The 21,451-nt window shown below is 34.9% G+C and overlaps 1 protein-coding gene and 1 long non-coding RNA gene across 3 annotated transcripts in view; one reads left to right on the top strand and one right to left on the bottom strand.

Annotated features, from left to right (window-relative positions):
* Nucleotides 1–8,358, bottom strand: part of LOC136031286 (ras and EF-hand domain-containing protein-like) — a 57,338-nt gene extending 48,980 nt beyond the window's left edge. Inside the window, exon 1 of the mRNA XM_065710730.1 lies at nt 8,195–8,358. The gene's annotated coding sequence lies outside the window, so the exon portion shown is untranslated. The remainder of the gene's footprint in view (nt 1–8,194) is intronic.
* The window catches only part of LOC136031287 (uncharacterized), a 76,083-nt gene extending 63,500 nt beyond the window's left edge, over nt 1–12,583 (top strand). For both annotated transcript variants that reach the window (XR_010618480.1, XR_010618479.1), the window contains exon 3: nt 12,443–12,583. This is a non-coding gene — a long non-coding RNA (uncharacterized LOC136031287). The remainder of the gene's footprint in view (nt 1–12,442) is intronic.
* The last annotated feature ends 8,868 nt before the right edge of the window (nt 12,584–21,451 follow it).

Below are 21,451 nucleotides of genomic sequence, written 5' to 3'. Positions count from 1 at the left end.
TTCTCAGAATTTTGGTCCAGTGACTTTGGGAAAAATGAGCGTGGGAGGGGGCATAGGTGCCCTCCAATTTTTTGTTAGCTATAAAAGGGTACTAGAACTTCTTATTTCCGTCAGAATTAGCCCTCTCGCGACATTCTAGGGTACTGGGTCGATACTATCACCCCTGGGGTAAAACAACAAAAAAACAAACAAACAAATAAACACGCATCCGTGATATGCCTTCTGGCAAAAGATGCAAGATTCCACGTTTTTGTAGATAGGGGCTTGAAACTTCTACTGTATGGTTCTCTGGTACGCTGGATCTGATGGTGTGACTTTCGTTAAGATTCTATCACTTTAAGGGGTATTTCCCCTATTCTCTAAAATAAGGCAAATTTTCTCAGGCTCGTAACTTGTGATGGGTAAAATTGAACTTGATGAAAATTATATATTTAAAATCAGCATTAAAATCCAATTCTTTTGATATAACTATTGATATTAAAAATTCCGTTTTTTAGAGTTTCGGTTACTTTTAAGCCTGGTCGTTACCACGAACTGTTTGAAACTTCGGAAAGAGATATTTTCCAATCAAGATATTTTTCTGCCTTTTTGTTACAACCTCATCGCCATAAAGTGACTCCGTTTAGATCAAGAGAGCGCACAGTACTATTAATTAGACTTTGAGTTTCTAATAACTCTTATGTTGCTGGGCCTATCGACATAGGGGATACTGTCCCACCTTCTTCGAGTCTTATTCAGCCCTTAAATATGTCACTGTTGACAGACTAAGCAATATTATGTGCCACCACGGCAAGTGCGTGCATTGGCACTTGCTAGGACATACAGCTCCTTGAAGGGGGAGGGGGTTCATGAAGACATAGAAAACGGATGAAATGCATGGAACGCACAAGAAATTACAAGGAAGCTGGGAAATTTTTTGAGGTTTCGCTGTAATGATTTGCCCCCCCCCCTATTTCTGCATTCACGTTTCTGTCACAGCGCAGCACAATAATAATGTTGACTTTTTAATATTTTAATTTATGTTCCCAGATTACTATTTGGTTACCTTGCAATTTCTCAAATATTTAGGCAACCCTTTGGGTACGAGTTCTTTCTCCTTTTTACCTACCACAAAGCAGGAAGTCTTAAATATTAAAATTTGGGTAATGCAAGGATTTTTAATATGTGCAGTACCTAGAGCGTTTCAATCATACATAGTTCTTAGGTTCAATCCTCCTTTGACCCTCTTCCCCATATTTCATCCACAACTCCCATACATAGTTGTTAGGTCCAATCCTCCTTTGACTTTCCTCTCCATGTTTCATCCACAACTCCTATACATAGTTCTTAGGTCCAATCCTCCTTTGACCCTCCTCCCCACGTTTCATCCACAACTCCAATACATAGTTCTTAGGCCCAATCCTCCTTTGACCCTCCTCCCCACATTTCATCCATACTCCCATACATAGTTCTTGGGTCCAATCCTCCTTTGACCCTCCTCCCCACATTTCATCCACGACTCCCATACATAGTTCTTAGGTCCAATCCTTCTTTAACCCTCCTCCCCTTATTTCATCCATAACTCCCATACATAGTTCTTAGGTCCAATCCCCCTTTGACCCTCCTCCCATCATTTCATCCGCAACTCCCATACATAATTCTTAGGTCCAATCCTCCTTTGACCCTCTTCCCCATATTTCATCCACAACTCCCATCCATAGTTCTTAGGTCCAATCCTCCTTTGACCCTCCTCCCACATTTCATCCACAACTCCCACATATAATCATGTTGCACTTGCATCTTTTTCGACGCTCGAACACTCAGGAATTATTTAGTGAATGGCCATTGATCTTTATTTGTTAATTAAATATTCAAAAACTAGTCGTTTTTCACTGAAAGTAAGCAACATTAAAACTTAAAACGAACAGAAATTATTCCATATGTGGGTGTGGGGGGGGGGTCCTTCCTAAGCACCTCACTCTTCACACTAAAGTTTTTAATTACTTTGAAAAAGTATCTTGTTCTGATTAAACAACCTTTGTGTTTCAGGAGTCTATTTAAAAATTGGGACAAAAAGTCAAACTTTATCGTAAAGAGCGATGTATTTAGAAACGCCCCCCCCCTTATATATGGAAAGTTTCTGTTCGTTTTAAGTTTTAATGTTGCTCCTTACTTACAGGTGAAAAAACTTGTTTTCTTATTTAGTTTCTTTTTTTTAAATAAATGCCGAGAAATCTGGCTCTCCCTCCATGGAAATTTCCTCCTCCAACGAAAAAATCCTCCACACAAACTATCCCTAGAGAAATTCTCCCAGAAAATTTCTTCCTCGCTGAAAATACCCCCCGAAAAATTTATTGCGAACAATTACGCCTGAAAATTTTTCTTAGCATACTACCAATTGAAAAAGACTTCGATTTCTGACTGTTTTTCTGATCATGTCAAAAATCTCCCCTCCATGAAGTTTTTTTCCCTGGAAATCCCCCCAATGGAAAATTTCATCGCGGAAAGTTTGAAAATCTCCCCCTCCCATGAAATATTCCAACTCTGCTGAAAATTTCCACCGGAACATCTCCGCATGCAAAATTGAGTCCGAAAAGAGAAAGAAAGACAAAAAGATAATATTGTATAGGAATTCTGGCAAATTACAGATGTAAAATTTGCCCTGGAAAGCTTATCCCCAAAAACTTTCCTTCCCGTGAAAATATCTCCCTGAGGAAGGTCTCCGCGAACCCCCCCCCCTCTCCGTGTAAAATGTCTATATACTGTTCAAACACTTTACATAAACGTTTGGTAAATTTCATCACTCCCTTTTCCCAGTAGCAATGGGGGGGTTCTCTGATACACTGAATTTGATGGTGTGATTGTCTTGGAGATCCCTTTATTCTTAGGGGGTCTTCCCCCTATTTGTAAATCAGGTAAATTTTCTCAGGCCCATAGCTTGTAATGGGTAGCAAATTATATATTTGGAAGCACCAAAAAAATCCGATTCTTTTGATATATCTATTGATGTAAAAATTCCGTTTTTAGGGTTTCGGTTACCATTGAGCCGAGTCACTCCTTACTTACAGTTCGTTACCACGAACTGTTTGATCATTCAAAACCGTTAAAATCGCAGTATGACTGTTCTGATTCAGAATAAACTAAACATAAATTATTTTTTTTAGTATTCGTGGAAAATGACACTTTTTACATATACTGTGTCAAGATTGTCAAATGTATATAATCAAGATAACTTAATCTCACTTTTAATTGTAGTAAATTTCCGGGATATATTTTACACGCCTTTACAGAGTCCCTCCCCACTGGGATCGGTCTAGCTAGATGAATCCTTTCCGTCGTGGAAAGAAAATTTCTCATAATACCTATGACACCGCCCCCTATGAATCGGATATATTAAACGCTAGAAAAAATGAAGTTTTCCAATCGTAAAGAAATTACACTGTCCAATAAGAGAAAAAAAACATTTTTAGCATTAACCGTTGGGAATGAACACAAAATCAACAACACATGTATGTAAAGGCCCATTAGAGGACTCAAGGGCTCAGCCAGATTAGTTAAGAAGCACACTTCTCCAGCAATTATATTTTTGACTTGCCGATACTGTAACTTTTTCGGTCGTACACTATAGGGTAAATTTTCTTGAACTTTTTCAAACCAGAAACTTTTTTGCTCTTCATGTTCTATTTGTTGAACAAACGGTATTCAAACAAAATTCTGATATGGAAAATTTTAGTTTAAACAGTAATAAAAAATTCACTAGTTGCGTAAATTTTCGAGTAAAAACATTCACACCGGCCCTTTTCAATTCACAATGAGATTTTACTACAGCCCCATTTGGCTTAGGAGAACAACTAGCATTCCTTTCTACATATGCTTGGTTTAGCTAAACACCCCTTCCCCTGTTGGTGCTTTCAGGAGGAAAAAAGCTGACGTAAAATTCCTAGATAATACCATAGAAAAAAAGATTAGAAATAGTCCCCCAATTCCAGACCTTAAGAATTTGTTTAGCTATCACTAATTACCATTCTATTTGCGATTACAGTTATCTTGAAGTTGGACTCCCCTTGTGAATTTGCAACTGTAAAGTATTTTGTTTATTGTATTCAATATAACTCTATCTAATGCATTCATATTTGGTCTTCAAAAAACGGCCTTTAATTTTACATTTGACTGCTTTTCTAGGACTTCTGGTTTTGAAAACTCAATTTTATTGATTGGAGAAGGATGTTTGGTCATCTTTACATATCTTTTCTGTCTCTTTTGGGTGTTTTCATTAGTATTTTAGCAAATTAGAGTTCAGGGGCCTTTTGCTATCTTGGAGAGAAGTTGAGCTAGGTGAATGAAAATATCAGGAAAGCATCCAGAACATAAATGATCTCATATAAATGTATTTTGAAACACATATCTCCACTCCTTCTTGTTCCATAGGGCCCTGCCTTTTGATGATCGGTTACAATCTTCAGGTTATGCAAGTAAAACCGTACAAAATAGGTCTTCTGTTTAAATGAGGTACAAAAAATTGTTTTGAGTCTCATACCTTTGCTCAATCCAAATTTATTAGCTTTTACAGAACTGAAAATATATTTTTTTGATTTAGGAGAAAACCGTTGATATGACTTGAAATTCTAATGAAATTACGAAAATTACATTTTCGAAGCCTAAAGCCAATGAAAATACATCAGAAACTCAAAATCAAGGTAAAACATTTTTCTTAGAATTTAGATAGACCTGTCATTTATACAATTTTGCAAGGCCTAGAAATAAGAGAAAGGTTGACATAGTAGCTTGGAAATTCCATTCCAGAGTATTTTTTGACCCAGGATTCATTCCTGAAAGTTTCTTTTACCTGACTCAGCTACTTTTTGAAATAGCAAGAAGCCCCTAAACTAGGATTGTGCCAGTATGGTGAATATTATAACCTGCTTCGATATGACTAAGTGAAAAATTGGTAATTTTATATATCTTCGTAAAGAGCCAGCAAAACTTGGATTCAATTGAAATTCCTTATGAAGTCTATAAAAGAAAGCGATGCTGAATGTAAGGAAGCAAATTTTGATGTTACAGAAGCTAGATTTAGTTCACAAGGAAAATCCAAGCTCGGTAAATAAAAAAAAAAAAAAAAACATTTTTACATGATTTCATCAGAAGTTTCCCTGTCCGGTACTTATTTTATTTTACTTCCAAATGCCTTTGATTTCAAATACCTTTCAATTTCATTTTTGAATGTTTCATTTGAAACAGAGGTTCAAATTAGTCAAATGGCTCGTGGTGTTGAACTGTAAGCAAGGAGCGACTCGGTCCAATAGTAACCGAAACTCTAAAACAGAATTTTTATAACAACAGATACATCAAAAGAATTGGCTTTTTATGCTGAGCTAAATTTCTAAAAATATTTATTTCCAACTGAAAGTTAGGAGCAACATTAAAATGAACAGAAATTATTATGTATATGAAGAAGGTTACCCCTCCTCAAAACCTCACTCTTCGTACTGTAATTTTTTAGTACTTTAAAAAAATCTTCTTATTGTTCTAATTAAACGACCTCTGTGTTTCATGGGTCGTTATTAAGGAATTGGGACAAAATAAAAAAATTTAGCCTGTAGACCCATCCCTGAAAGTTTCATTTTCCTCACCTAACCCCTTTCTGAGATAGCAAGAAGTCACTCAACTAGAATTTTACCCAAAATTCAAACTTTAGCGTAAAGAATGAAGTGTCGACGAGAGAGCAACCCCCTTCGTATACATAATAATTCCTGTTCGTTTTCAATTTTAATGTTTACCTTTGCTTTCAATTGAAAAAAACTTAAGTTATTTTTAAATTTAGTTTCAGATGATTTTTTAAATATACCCGAGAATTCTGGATTCACCTCCACGGAAAAATTCCCCTCCCAATGGAAAAATCCTGTAGAGTAGATCAATTCAATCCTTTTAAAAATTCACCCGTGACAGTTACCCTTAACATCTCCAAACCTACAATTGATTCAGCAAAGAGAAACGAAAACAAATAAAAAGAATTTCGCATAGGAAATTCCCCCGTGTAAAATTTCCCTGAAAAGTTCACCCCGGGAATTTCCATCCCCATGGAAAAATTTCATCGCGAAAAATCCTCAAACAGATAATCCACTCTCGCCTTCATCCGAAAAATGTATGCAAACTTCCCAAAACAAATACAATGCGTAAAAATGGGTGAATTCCATAACTGAAAAACTTTTCCCCATGGGATATGGGGAAACAAAATGGATTATGCTGAACAACATGGCTATTTCAAAATTTTGATCGGACGATTTTGGAAAGAAAGGACGTGGAGGGGGTCTAGTTGCCCTCCAATCTTTTTATCTTTCCGTCCAATAGAGTCCTCTCCTGTCGTTCTTCGACGATTGGTTCGATACGATCATCCCTGGGGGAAAAAAACAATTGAAAAACAATAAATAAACATACATCCAAGATCTTTCTTCAGGCAAAAAATACAAAAATCTACATTTTTTCAGGTAGGAGCTTGAAACTTCTAAAGTATGGTTATCTGTCACCACGGTCAGCTCCTAAAGCGCTACAATTGCCCAAATTTGCGTGCTACATAGCGATTTTCGGTGCTATCGTCAAAAATTGACTGTAATAGTGCTAAAGTAGTGTTAAAATAGCACTTCCTTGCTATTTTAGCAGCCCCGAGGACGTGTTACAATGCTAAACACAATAATAAAATAGTGCTAAAATAGCACTTTTGTGCTAAAGGACGGTGGCAGCCTGTCTCTGTTACGCTGAATCTGATGGTGTGTTCTTCGGCTTTTAGCAGTGGTGTAATTTTGTCAAATTCCTGAGGGAGGCAAAATTGGAGACAAATTTCCCAATTCAAGTGGAAATGACCGTGAAAATGAGCCATATAGTACCATAAAGGCAAAGATGTACCAAAGAAAACTGACCTGTTTCTCTAGAAACCTGGACTACGCAGGCTTATCTTAGTTTTGGCAAGATTTTGAAGAAACTAAATTTAAGCTAGGGGGGCAAGTCTTGAGGGGGAAGTTGCTACCTTTCCCATAGCAAATTACGGCCCTGACTGTTAGGGGGTGTTTTCTACCTTTTTAGAAAATCAGGCAAATTTTTCTCAGAATTTTATGGTACCCATCCAATGCTTTTAGCATTAGATGGGTAACATTAAACTTAATGAATCTTGTATATTTGGAATCAGCAAAAGAAGCCAATTCTTTTGATATTACAATTCTGTTTTTTAGATTGTTGGTTACTATTGTGCCGCGTCGCTCCATACCTACATTTCGTTGCCACGAACTGTTTGATTTCAACACACATAAAATATATTAAGTTTAATGTTACCCGTCAAAAGCTGAATTTCAAAAAAGGGGGGAAAGCGGAAAACACCTCAAAAAGTCACGCGATCTTAATGAAAATCACACCATCTGGTTCAGCATATAAGAGAATCCTACTATAGCGGTTTCAAGCTCCTATCTACAAAAAAAGTAGATTTTTGAATATAACCTATATTTTTTCTCAGAAGCACAAACGCGTAGGGTTGCAATCCAATCAAAGCTTCTGTCCCAGAATAGGCAGAGTGATCTAAGTGTCCCAGTACCAGTCGTCTTACCCTATGCGTGTTTATTTAATTTTTTTTTCTTTCGTTTTTTCCTCAGGCAACCTAATTTGTCCATTGTTCACATATAGTATTTGTTATTGGGAAATACAAACATTTTTGGGGCGGAATTTTCTTTGGGGGGGGGCAAATGCAGGGATTTTCCAATGGAGAGGAAAGTTTCCTGGGATATTTTACACGGGAATGGAGGGAAGGGGATTTCCTTGCATGATTTGAAAAATGGTCAGAAATTAAATTCAAAAAGACTTTTTTCAACTAAAAGTAAGAAGCAATATTAAAACTTAAACTATCAGAAATTATGGTACATAATAGGGTGGGTGTCCCTTCCTTATCCCTTTTTCTTTACGTTAAAGCTTTACTTTTTGTCATAATTCTTTAAGAATTGTGGAAGGGCAGCTTCCTTCATATACGGACTAATTTCTGCTCGTTTCAAGTTTTAATGTGGCTCCTTACTTTCAGTTGAAAAAAAATTTCGACTTTTTTTTATTTAGCCTAGTTCAAAATTGTTCTCGTTTCTTAGCTTTGTCCATAAATGTTCACGATTGCCTAATCCTTTGAACTGGTTTTCCGTTAAGGGTTAGAATGTTTCGAAATCTTATAAAATTATGTGTTTACCGTTCAGGGGGCAATAAAAAGCTTCTTCCAGGCATTTTTCTCTATATTATTCCACTGTATGCAATCGCTTTGCTCAGACAAGAGTGACTGACAAATTAATGAACTGAAAAGGGGTGTCTTATCTTGCCCGCTTGGCTTGACAACAAGAATTGACCAAAAAGCCAACAATGTAAATCCCCGTAAACCTGACGTTGGTTTCGCGAATTAATTGATGCTAGATGGCGTATACTGGCTTAATCTGACTATTAGGATTTGTTGCCGTGGTAATGCAAGAACAGAATTAATCTCTAGCGCAATGGCTTGAACAGGAGGTTTTAATGGGTTTAGAAAAAATATTAGCTAAGTCAGAATTTTGCACTAAATCTAATAAATAAAAAGAGGCATTTTTTCACTTCAGTAATTTGCGAAACAATTGCTATCAAAATATTCAATGAGATGCGAAAGATTATTTTGTGTGCTATCTTCGGATAAAGAAAAAGAAGAAAAACAAAGAAAAAGACGGCTAACTTAACATGGAATTGAAAACCTATATAATAATTTCTAAGGGCAATTGCTGAAAACCCGGTTTTCACTTTCAATACATTTTGACTGTGAACGGTCAAGAAGAACCCTTTAGTGAAAAAAGAAATCACCAGTGCAACAGCACAATCACAGAAACAAACGCACACCATAAAACCAAACATAAAACATATAAACTATAAAAAATAATAATATATAATAAATAATATATAAAATATAATAAACAAAAAAATTGGAAAAGAGAGAAACGTGCAAAACACTAATATCGGCTCAACAGCCTCAGAGTCCTTTTCAGTGTTTCACTTTCTCATGGAATTAATTTTTCACACAGAACGGCTTTCGAATTTCTAGAGTAATCTCCTGAAAGAGGCTTTCTTGATAGCATAAAGAGGTATCATATTTCAAAATATTTCCGCGTATTCCATTATTTTGTGAAATTCAGAAAGTATAAAGTTATACTTAACTTTCTGTATACTTTTTACAAAATAACCCCTACAAGCTCAGTTTTAGGCTCGGCCACCAGATTTTCCGAAAACTTTCTTTGACTTAATGTATCCAATTCTTTAAAAGTGGAAAGCCAATATTTTCTGCTACAAATTGTTTTATCTGTTCTTATCTGATAGCTTTTCTTGATTAAAAACCACTTGTTCTTAGTTTTAAGTTTGGTTGTTGCGTGAAATATGCTACAGAGCTTGCTTTTGCCAAATTTGAATTCTCTGCATTCAGGGCTAGACTCCAGAGAGAGCCATCTTAAAACTTCAGACAACTAAAAATAAATAATCAAGTTGACTAAAAACAACTAATTCAAATAAATTGAATGTTTTATGTATAACGATATTAACTCCTTGAAACATCAGCAATTTGAATTTTACCTAACATTATTTTTTTTTTCAATGTTACAAGTATAAAAAAAATCCTTGAAATATATTTTATTTCAGCATAGCGTAAATTTCTTTCGAGTAGTAAACTGAAATCAGCAACACAGAATGAAAAGGTAAAACTTAATCAGTAATTTGAATTTTAAATTTTAATGCAGTATTTTTTTTAATGCTACAAGTGTAAAAAAAAACCTTCGAAATATGTTTCGTTTTCAGTATAGCGTAAATCTCTTTCAAGCTGTAAATTGAAATCAGCAGCGCAGTCAGGTCAGAGGCAACGCTCTATTGTTGCCTATAGTAAAGAGCCAAAGGCTCCAATGTTTTTTTTAGAGCCATTTCATATGGAAAGGCTGGTGGTAGACACTTAGGAGGGGCTTATTCAATTGGAAATATACATCTTTAGTGTCCTTTTTAAGAGTATATAAGGGGGTTCGTCTTCTCCACGATACCTTGCTCTTTTCGCTAAAGTATTTCTAGTAATTTCAACTATTCATTCTACGGCCTTTGTGATTCAGGGGTCATTCTTAAAGAATTGGGACAAAATTCAAGCTTTAGTGTAAAGAGCGGCGTATTGACGAGGGGGTGAACCCCATCATATACGTTATAAAAAATATACAAATACAGAAATTCGTAACATAATTTAATTCGTAAGTTACGTATATTTATTACTAATAAAAACGTTCGTAAAAAAAAGGTTCTAGTTGCATTTTTAAGTAACCAAAATTTGAGGGCAACTAGACCTCCTTCCCCGCCCCTTTTTTTATCACAATCATCTAATCAAAACTATGAGAAAGTCATTTAGTCAAAAATAAACAAATTAATATGCAAATTTTGTTTTAACTATTCATGTGCGGTGAACCAAAACATGCATTAATTCAAAAACGTTTAGAAATTCAATAGAAAAAAAAATTTAACTGCAAGTAAGGAGCCACATTAAAACTTAAAACGAACAGAAATGTTTTCGTATATGAAAGGGTTTTCCCCTCCTCAACGCCTCGCTCTTTACGCTACAGTCTTTTATTGTTTCAAAAAGTAGAGTTGTGACAAAGAGTCAAACTTTAGCGTAATGAGCTAGTCGCTGAAGAGGGGACAACCCCTTTCATGTACGGAATAGTTTCTGTTTGTGTGAAGTTCTAAAGTCACTCCTTTCTTGCAGTTAAAAAAAAACTTGTTTTGTTTTTTTTATTTAATTAAATTAAGACACGAAGAGGTTTCCGTGAAAAGACTTAGATCCCGCGGAAGTCATGTTAGAGCTATTGGCCAGGATTGAGGTTGAAGGTTATAAAGTCATTTATTGCACCATCTTTGAGACCTTACTCCGTGGAAAATTATGCAGTCAAACTGATATTCCCGATTCTCTGGTCAGTTTACCAGTGGAGTGTAACAGCATCACCAACTTGGCCATGGTGAAAAGATGTTTCACTAAACTGAAACTGATCATGTCACGTTAACGTACAATGATGGACGATGACCGTCTCGATTACCTCGTCATGATGTGCTTTGAGACTTCCGAACCCAGACGTTTGACCTTATAATTGAAGGTTCGTAGTTGCATTTTTTTTTTCATTCTATAATACTTTTTTTTTATTCCATTGCATATAAAATATAGGAAATCGATGCATGAAGAATTAATTAAAAAAAAAACTTTTTCCATAAAACAACTTTTTCGAAGAAAAGTAAAGAGCTCCATTAACCCAAGAATGAGCAAAAATAAAGTCAAATAATCTTCCAAGCGTAAAACTACCATAAATCACAATCTATAAATAAATGAAACTCTAAACGCACAGAAATTACAATAAATTATCAAGTCAAACGCAAAATGAGCAAAATATAACATGAGTAGGGCTGATAACCCCCATGCCTTCTCAAGACCAGAACACCATTTGCACTTTACTGAAAAATAAACAACAACAAAAAAAAACAAATGACCATGGATTTTCAGTTTAATTGACATATATTGATATCTATTCCTTAAAAGTTTTGATATTTTTTATTTATGAAAGTAAGAAAAGTGAAAACATTTCAAACATATTTTGTTTTCAGTCTAAATTGTGTTCTGGTCTTGAGAAGGCATGGGGGTTATCAGCCCTGCTCATGTTAATTTTTGCTCATTTTGAGTTTGACTTGACTATTTATTGGTTTTATAGGTTTTTGTTATTATTGTTTTGTTTTTTGTTTTTTTAATTAAGTTAATTTTGCTATCATTAGTATTACTATAAGGAGATATTTTGTTTTGTGTATTCCTATTATTTACACACCCAGCCTTACGAGCTCTGCTCTCTGTTGGGGGTTAATATTTCTTCCATTTTCAAGTATAAAAATAATATCTATCTATTCGTCTTAAGCTTGAATTATGTAAAGAAAAACTCGAATTTCAACCATTTGTTTTTGTTTTCGACAAAAGAAATGATTCAAAATGATGTAATTGCTACTTTAAAATACCCGTTTACGAAATTTGGCTTGTTTTCTTTCGCTTGGCTTAGTCCAGTAACTGACAGTTGCACGAAAGTAAGTAAAAGCCCCTCTGTAAGGACGAAATTCAGGTTGCAGCCTCAATCAACCGAAATTCTGGGTGTGACCATGATCTATATAGTTTATTCTTAGCATTTGAACTATTTTTGGATAATTTCTAAAATTTAATAGTATCTTACGCCTTTGATAAGTAATAAAATAAAATTCAGTAAAGTTTAGTATTTGTGTATTAAACATACAATAAATTTCAGTATAGACATGCAATATCTAACATTTCCTATTTTTTTTCTATCACGTTAATTCTATTCTTACTTTTCTAGTAGTTACTTTTTTCTTTTCTTAATTTCCAGTTGTGCTGAATTGAACGTTCTTTTTTCAGGCATGTTGAAGGAGCTTTTCCGCACTGAGATTCCATCATGCTTTGGGACAATTTCAAGAATCATTTTGCCCTTGTTTATTGCAATATTCATTGGTTCTTTGGCATTTTTTGATCGGTTCGCTCGCGAACAATTCTTTCTTACTATGGCTTCTGTTTACTACATAATTGTACAAATATATGGACACTGGATTCAAATTTGGTGTCACAGAACAAAAGAAAAACACGTATTATCGAGAATGAATATAAAATGTCAATTTTTTCAGTGCAACAAATGCCAGAGTATACACGGACCTTTTATACATTTCTGCCCTCTGTGTAATATGTGTAGCTTTAAATATGACAAACATTGTTTGTTTGTTGGCAATTGTGTAGGCTTTAAGAATCGTGTTTACTTTATATCTTTCTGTAGTTCCGCATCAATAGGTTCACTATATGCCTTAGTTGTGTATTACAATTATTATCGTACTGAATATCCTTATAACACTGTTTCAGTTTATTCTATATTGCTCCCTGTTGCATTTTGTCAGTTTATAATTGGTAATGTGGATTATGTCACTCTCCTATTCAGTTTTTTGTTTTACTTTTTAGTTGTAGTTATTGGATTCACTGCAGTATTAGTCATATGGCAAATATTAGCATTTCGGAGATTTAATAAGAAAGTTATGGAGAAAAAAGGGGAAGTGAAGTTCAGTACTTTCCTTGTTTTTGAGCCGAAATATGATATGTGGAATTTTATTTTCCCCTTTGCTGGTGATATTCTTCGAATGAAGAAGAGGAAGAATGTATTACCTGCTCCGTGAAAAAATATTCGTTCTCGAATATTGTACCTCTTTTAACGAGCGTTGTTTTTATCAGACTTTATCTTTCTTAGCAAAAAGAAGACACTTACTGCCTCGCTGCGTGAACAAAAGCTGCCAAATATTTAGGTTTGATTTTTAATAAAAATGTTTATGTTAAATTCATCAAGAATGAATGCCCAACAACAGCAACGACAATGTTCATGATAAAAAAAAGTATAAATGAGGAAAAGATAATCGAACTCAATAGGATAAAAGTTTTATTGGAATTTGTCCTCTGGGTAATAGTCCTATTAGAGTGCCCAAAAGATATGATTTAAAATAAACTGTCCCGTAGCTTGTCAAGTTCAAGTTTTTGTTCTTTTGTTTTATTATTTGTTGTAGAAAAGTGATTAAAGATATTAAAGTGTGCGTATAAACATATTGTATTGTAGTATTCTTACTTCCGTATTGATAAAACGACAAATGATTAGATTTACTGGAAAGACAGATTAAACCAGCTAGCCAATGATGAAATATTTCGCAGTATTTCCATTCTTTGTTGTTTTCTATTTTTGTCAATTCGCTTTTTGGGGGGATGGATTTCAAATTGTTTTTTGTAGCATACTATAATGCGATTTCAACGTGCTGTATATGTTACCACGATAAGTTTTTTTTCTTTTTCAGTATTATTGCTAAACCTCAGCTAAGAGTTGTGTACTAAAGACTGATGTATTTATGTATGGTTGTGTCGTAGGGTGGACCTTTCTTTTGCTCTTTTCATTCTTAATAACAACTTAATGTTACAGCAAATTGTGGGACAGAATTTTTCTCTCCGATAAAAATTACTCTTACTTTCTATGAAAAACTTTGAGTTTAAAAAGTTGTATTAAGCAATTGATAAATTTATTTAAGACTTAAAATCGCCGTTCGCATCTCAAAATCAACAATGGAAAGTCTGTTTAGCACATCATTAAAGAAAACAATTTTGCAGGCCTCCAGTTTATCTGATATCCTACAACAAAGTCAATCCTTTGTCTGTTTTACTCTTAATCAGCCGTCCAAATTCGTCTTGTATAATCATTTAATTTAGGAGTCTAGTCTTATATCCTAAAAGAGATAAGAAAAAATAAATTCGGATTGTCTTCGTTTTGCTCATTAGTAATTTTTCGCGTCCAGAACGAAACAAACAAGAGCCAGTGTACTGATAAATTTTCTTTATAATTTAGTTAGAGAGAAAAACTGAATTTATACCTCTCCAAGAAATCAATTGGCTTCCATCAAACTCTTGTTTCCATCAATTCTTTTTCTATTTTTACATAATTAAATTTTAAACAATCAACGTACTTTCACTATTCTAATATGCAAATAATTATCATAAATATTTTCCTCATTTTAAATTAATTCCTTTCAAATGGATAAAAATCATCATGCGAATCTTTTCTCATAATTGCAATAATTGCCAAATTACTTCAGGAATTACTAACTACCACTTCAAAAGACTTCTATAGGCATCAATTTACTATTTTTTTTTAATAAAGTGGAATTGAAAGGAATAAGAAGGAAAAGCAAAAGTTGTCTATTTAAAGTAGTAGAATTAATTAAAAGTCACAAATATATTTAATCTAGGAATTTTTTTTGCCCTCCTGTAAGTTTAATTAATTTTTTTGTGTGTGTTATTTTTTATGTTATAATAAATAAAAACACACTTGTAGAAGTAATTATTGTTTTCTGTACATTGCAAATGTCACTAGTATTTACGGTTGTTTAGGGGCATACTCGACTCTTTTTTATGGTAAATTTCTGAATGCTATGTGCTTATGGCATCCAATCATAAATCGTAAAGATATTCTATCACAAAGATTCTATCACAAAGATGCACAACAATCTTTTGACAGATAGCTGTTGGTCGAGGTTAATGACAGTAAAGCTGCCGAGCCAACTGGCGGTACGCCAGCCTAGTAGCACGAACCGGGGCTTGTTAGATTTTTATTGACTTACCTGCAATTTCTAATTTTGATTGAAATTAAGAGACAGGTACCTAACCCCCATGGATTGGCCACTTACCTTAAGAGTCCAGGCACAAACAAGCTTCAAAGTCTCATAGCTTAGGGATCCGCGTCTTCAAAAGTGGCTAGTGCCTCGACTGAAAGGATTCAGTGGTCTATTTAGTGGGCGTTCGAAAGTGGCATACGTCTCTGAAACTCTGTCTAAATGTCTCAAGTCTGATTCCGCAGAAGTTTCAACTGGATCCGACTACTTCCATGCAAAAGTTGGAGATGTAGCCCTTGCTTCTATAAATATTCATTTTCATTTCGCATTAGAACAAGGTACATGTCCGTAACTTTCAAACCTATTGGAGAAAAAAAAACTTGTCTGCTTTTTTCTGACACGTTAACAGTAAGGGATCTTATTGGAGTGGTTGCAGCCCAAAAGTTCGTGGCTCCGCTTACACGGGTAGAAAATCCGTATATGACTGATTCAAGCAAGATGCATCATGCATAACTCTTTGCTGGGCAGCTTCGAGAGGCAACTACTCTGCTTTGGCTCTACATTCATATAAATTCAAAATCTTTGCATTAGTTTGTTTCTAAAAAGTTACAATGTATCTACTTTATTGCTAAATAGGGGCCAGGGGTGTTTTGGAATGCCCATGAGCGATCTTTACTCCTCCAAAAACTTAGATCGAAAACCCTTGCACTGTTCAAGCTCACGCGAGGTTTAGGACTTACATCTTTTTGCACTGAGCCAAGACTAGACAATGTAGCGATGGAAAATTACTGCATTTAAGGCCCTTGGTATTCGGACCCCTTGGATCGTTTCCCCATTGAAGACACTTTCTTGGGACTTTAAATCATTCTGAATGAAATAGTCATGACAAAATTTTTATAAGATTGGAACAAAAATGGTTTGGGACTGGGTCTGGTTGTTTTCTAATCGCTTTTGGGCCTTAAAAAGGATACGGCTGTTTTTCCTATCCGAGGTAGCTTGGGGGGAAATATTTGGAAGGCTTATCGCTTTTTATTTAAAAAACTCTACTGCATTGATTCTGGTATAATTAGAAATATAATTATTAAACAGACCCTCTATTTATTTTTTTTATTCTGCTTTGAATACGTTAGTTGTCGTGAATGGAGAGAATAAAACACTAGTTGGTCAAAGGTAGAAACTTGAGCAAAAGCCTTTGCCTCCAGCTCTACACTTTGGTGGAATTAATATTATAACATGCCAAATGCAATAAGTTGATAAACACTCAAGGCTCTGACTATCCTGGATGTCTCAAAAGCCTGATCAAATCCCCAATTCAGTCCTCGAAAACTGGGCTCCTGAAGAATTCTGTTCATTATTTGAAGATTAGGCGTCATTATTCGCTAAGAGATTTTTGTCCTTAACAGTGTCATAGGGAAGCAGTGACAGCTGGATTTGGCCAATTCTTCTTCTTTAATTTATAAACGATTCATGCGACAAGCTTGTAACTAATATTCCACCTTTCGCTGGTAGTGCACATCAGAATTACAGAAATGTTAACCCCAGCTAAATCTATTCCGAGCTTCAAGCCTATCTTTTAAGGATGGAGGCTTGTTCGAATGTATGGGAGGTTAAATTCAATACGGAAGGACAGCGGAACTCCGCATAACTTGACCAAGACAAGTGAGGGATTACTCGCATTATATTTTTAAAGGTAAACTTATTGTTAGGACTGAGTTGTTACGTCTTCTAGGGTTGCATGTCTGATCAGATCTCTCTAGGTCTGACCTCTCGGATAAAGGAAAAAAAAACTCTAGAAAATCCTGTGTCAGATAACAGAAGCTTCCTACATCAGCACCACAACTGTGCATGCCTGACCTCCTTTTGCTGTTGGCAGCGGAGACTTTTATAGTTCCATTCAAGGTTTTATCAAAATATAGCGGTAGAGCTTGACGATACTTCTACTAGTAGTTTTTGACCTCCTTCTGAAGAGCTAACTAATATGATCCCTGCCGGAGGTTGATCCAAAAGGAGTAATTTGTATCTAATATGATTTCTGGCAGAGGTTGAAGTGACGGCAATAATTCGTTATAACCTCACTCACAGTGTCTGACCTTCACCAGGAAATTTGAAGGGAGGAATATCCATGAGACGGACAGGCGAGCAGCTGCCATGTGGAATAGCCTTCCTGTAGAAGTAACCCTCAGAAAGCCTTTTTTTAACTCTTCACGAGAGGCCTTTAATCGTTTTATGTGGCAGGTTGAATTAAACATAATAATTACGAAAACTGTCAGCGCTTGGTAAAACCAATGTCGGTGCTTCGGTATCCATGCTGGGGCTCTTTCGGCATTTGGAGATTTAAAGCCTGGGCAGAAGCTTGCTAATTTCTGTACCTAAGAAATCTGAAGCTATCTCTAGTCGGGGATGATGGTTGTTTTCGGTGCTCAGGAAAATCAATAAAATAATTTAGATAGTGTAATAGTGCATACGATGGTGCCGACAGGATCGTTACTGTCATACGTAATTTTGCGAGGAAAATATTAGTCAGTAATGTAGACGAAAGAACAGATGGAACAAATGTCGTTGATTTACTACCCCCAGAGAAAAATTACAAGATAGAACTCCTAGAGGCCCCAACCTCTTGTAATAGTTTCGCCAATTGGGACAAAGGACTGCAACTACAACCCTCGGATTTCGAAAACACCTTCGAAACAGCTGGTATCTTAGAAAAAAAAAATAAAAAAATCCACCATCCTGGACTTTGAAAACAGCTTTTGGTATCTTCATTCTAAAGAATAAAAATAAAACCATTCTCCCTGCCCTGACTACATTTTCGTGAATTGATACAACTACTCCGATGAAAAGTTTAAAAGAATTTTAGAACTGAAATCCAATTTACTGAATTTCCCAGTGCACCGGAATTAGTGACTTGCTATTCTTTAGTTGCCTGTGGTCCCAAAATTAGTAACTACTGACCTGATTTTAGATCCTGCATAGCATCGAACCAGATATCGAAAACCCGATTTTAGTGAGAATTAGCCGTGCTTTAGCTTCTGCCGGCGCCAGGAATCTTGCTGAAATATTGTTTTTCTCTTGATTGCCAAACAACCGATATATCTATAGAATAGGTTCTTGGAGAACAGAATATGTAGGGGAGAGTAGTAATCTAATGAAAAAATAAAACAAAATCTTTTTCATTTCGTAGAAATAACCTAGGACAATTTTTATATTTAAATAATGAATAATTTAATGTAAACAAATAATATTGCGAAAAAAAAATGTAGTATAGAGCAAATTACTTAGGTTGACTGGCTTCATAAGTTATCAGTATTGCTTTATCTGTTGGCCTATCTTATAAATTTGATCGCTAACCAGCTCTTAACACATGTACGTGTAAAACTTGACAGTGTCAAAAAGATCACCGTGCCCATTACTGCCAAGATAGTGGTAAAAGGCAAGTAGCAACTCTTTTTTGTTATTCCTTTACCATCAGCATTTAAGGAGCTTAATTTAGAAAGTCTAATTTAAAAGTGACCTAAAATTGAAAAAAAATTGTAAGGGTGTCCAAAGGGGGGAGCAGAGGGTCCAGCTCCTCTCTGCTTGAAAAATTTCAATTTAGAAAAAGTGTAATTTTTTTATTTTGGAAACATAAGAGGATTTCCTAGCAGATATTTCGAATCTCTGTTTATTCCATCCACTGGAATAAATGATTTTAAAAATCATTTATTTTTCACTTGTTCATAATTGTATAGATTATGGTTGCGATCATTGGGCCAGCAATTTTTTTCTAATTATAAAAGGATCCAGATTTTTTTCAAAATAAAAGCATCCGATTGATTGCGGACATAAAAGAGCAGGTTGAATCCAAAACTATTGCTAACTTTTGCCAGTGTAACGTGTTAAATGCTGGTCAGATTTGTGACTACCAGGCATGAATTTTTGTGTTCCAGAGCATTAAACATATATGCCCTGAGTATTTTCACGATTATTTTTCCAAGAATCAGGAGCATAATTATGATAGAAGAAATTCACAACTTTTAAGCCATGGATAAAGAAAAACAGTCAGATCCTCATATGTGGCTCATAATCAGGGGCCTTCTGTTTTGAATAATCTGCCGGCTAGCATCAGGGAGTCTGTCACTTTATACGGGCTTAAAAATAAACTGAAACATTTTATTTAACTAATAGATTTTAAAGGACGGGAGGTTTTTGATATTTTTTTCGCAGTTTTTTGGGGTGGGGTGGGGGCTAAAACCGGTAAATAATATTTAATATGACTATTTTTTGTATTGTGTTCATGTGTACGTGTTGTTGTTTTTAATATATAAGATAGACTATCTGGATAATCATGAGTTTTTATGTTTAGATATTTATTTATAAGATATAAATCATAATATGAATTTGCAGTACAAGTCCCTAGGACTTTCTTCTTGCTGCAATAACTTATTAGTGGTGTCATTGGATAAAAATAAAACCTACCTACCTAAATTCCATCCATTGGAAAATTTTTCAAGCCCTCCCCGCTGCGAATATGTTCGCCGGCATCCTCTTATATGGGTATTTGTAAGTCATAGCTTCCATATTTTTTAGTTTTTGACCCTTTGAGATAGTATTTTGTACTTGAGGCTTTATAGGTTTTTTTTTATTTAACTCAATTGCTGCAGTGGATTACATGAATCAGTTAAATTTGTATCAGTTAATTAATCATGGCATTTAATATATCTACATCATTGTGTATATGGTAGTTGGTTCGTTCAGACATGTAATGTTCGCTCTGAATGCTTCGATTCGGTATTTTATCACTACTTTGCCCTTTTTTTAAACTAGTCGGAGTAACCCTTATCAGGCATATATGTACAAAAAAATATTTTGAGGGGGGGGGGTGTAAATTACTAAAGTGGGAAAGACATGCGAATTAAATGAAAATATAAACAAATATGATGATAAACGGTGGTGTTTTTGGGGAAATGACAAACAAACTTTCCGGATTTCATTGTTTATTCGCCATGACTGACCCTGTTTATACGTTATCTTTCCCTTAGCAGACGGATATCTTTAACGCTATGGTTTTACGAAGGCTGGCAAAAGGTGAGGCAAAGTTAGAAACCCTTTTTACTTCAGGATCATAAGGGAAGTTCAAGATGTCTGATATACCATGTGATTAATCAAAACCTTGCATACCTCTTCTTGTTAAATAATCCATTAGTTTGAAATTTAAGCTCTTCTAGAGATGAAGTTTGCATGAGGAGATAGACACCGGCAAAGAAAATTTTAAAAATGTATAAAACAAGAAAATGATAAGCATTCACATCTAAGTGTTGGTAAAAACAAAGGTGCTGGTAACACTGCTTTTCCTCCCGGGTAAACTTCCTGGGAGCACTCATGCATTTGGCATTGTCATATTTTAAATTTTTGTTCATTTTTACTGTGATGATAATGGATTTTATTATTTTATTTCAAATATGGAAAATATTCCTCAAATTCTTAAAAATCGGCCGAATATAATAATTGAGCTTGAACTAATTGCATGGAGGGAAAGTTATATGAATTCTCAGTGAAATATTTCATCTTTGAAACTTCAAGTATCGCAAAATATTTATAAGAATATTCCATCGCCTCTTCCCACGATATATGGGACTTGACATTTTTCGTATTTTTCCTTTGAAGTTATATGCTACTTTTCATTTGCACAGATTAGTTTCTTATTTAGGTAATTCTCAATTTACCTTTTACCTGACTTTGGAAAAAAAGTAAGTATATGAATAGTTTTATATCTAGGTATAAATTCATTAATTCCACCTACCTTCGATTCAACGTAAATGCATATTCTATTTAAAGTGCTTTTAGCGTATTGGTTCTTTATGAGTGGCCCAGTAGCACGGATTACGTTGTGAAAAGGGTTCTCAACGACAAGAGCTACGCCCTTGCCATTGCTCTCATTAAACATTGAGACTGAACTCATTTTAATTTTTGGTCTGAAAAACGTTGCATTAGGAAATAATTTAGCAGATTGTCCAAGGAGTTGGAATAGCTTACAATTGAAAGTGGCTTAAAAAGGCGATTTTCAAAATAAGGGCTTCACTAGTTCAGGAATCAAATAAAATTTATTCATTAGTAGAAATTCCATATCTCAAACAGAAACTATCCGGGATTATAAACAAAATAAGCTTATCCCAAGTAAGCGGAAAATAGCTTCAACATGCTACTATCCCAAAAATGTGATACCATCTTCCTAATAATAGCCATATAATTGTTAGCATGCCTT

Source organism: Artemia franciscana, chromosome 9 (genome assembly GCF_032884065.1).
Source record: "Artemia franciscana chromosome 9, ASM3288406v1, whole genome shotgun sequence".
Lineage (NCBI taxonomy): Eukaryota > Metazoa > Arthropoda > Branchiopoda > Anostraca > Artemiidae > Artemia > Artemia franciscana.
Note: the sequence above shows the minus strand (reverse complement) of the source record. Positions and strands in the feature narration are given on the sequence as shown.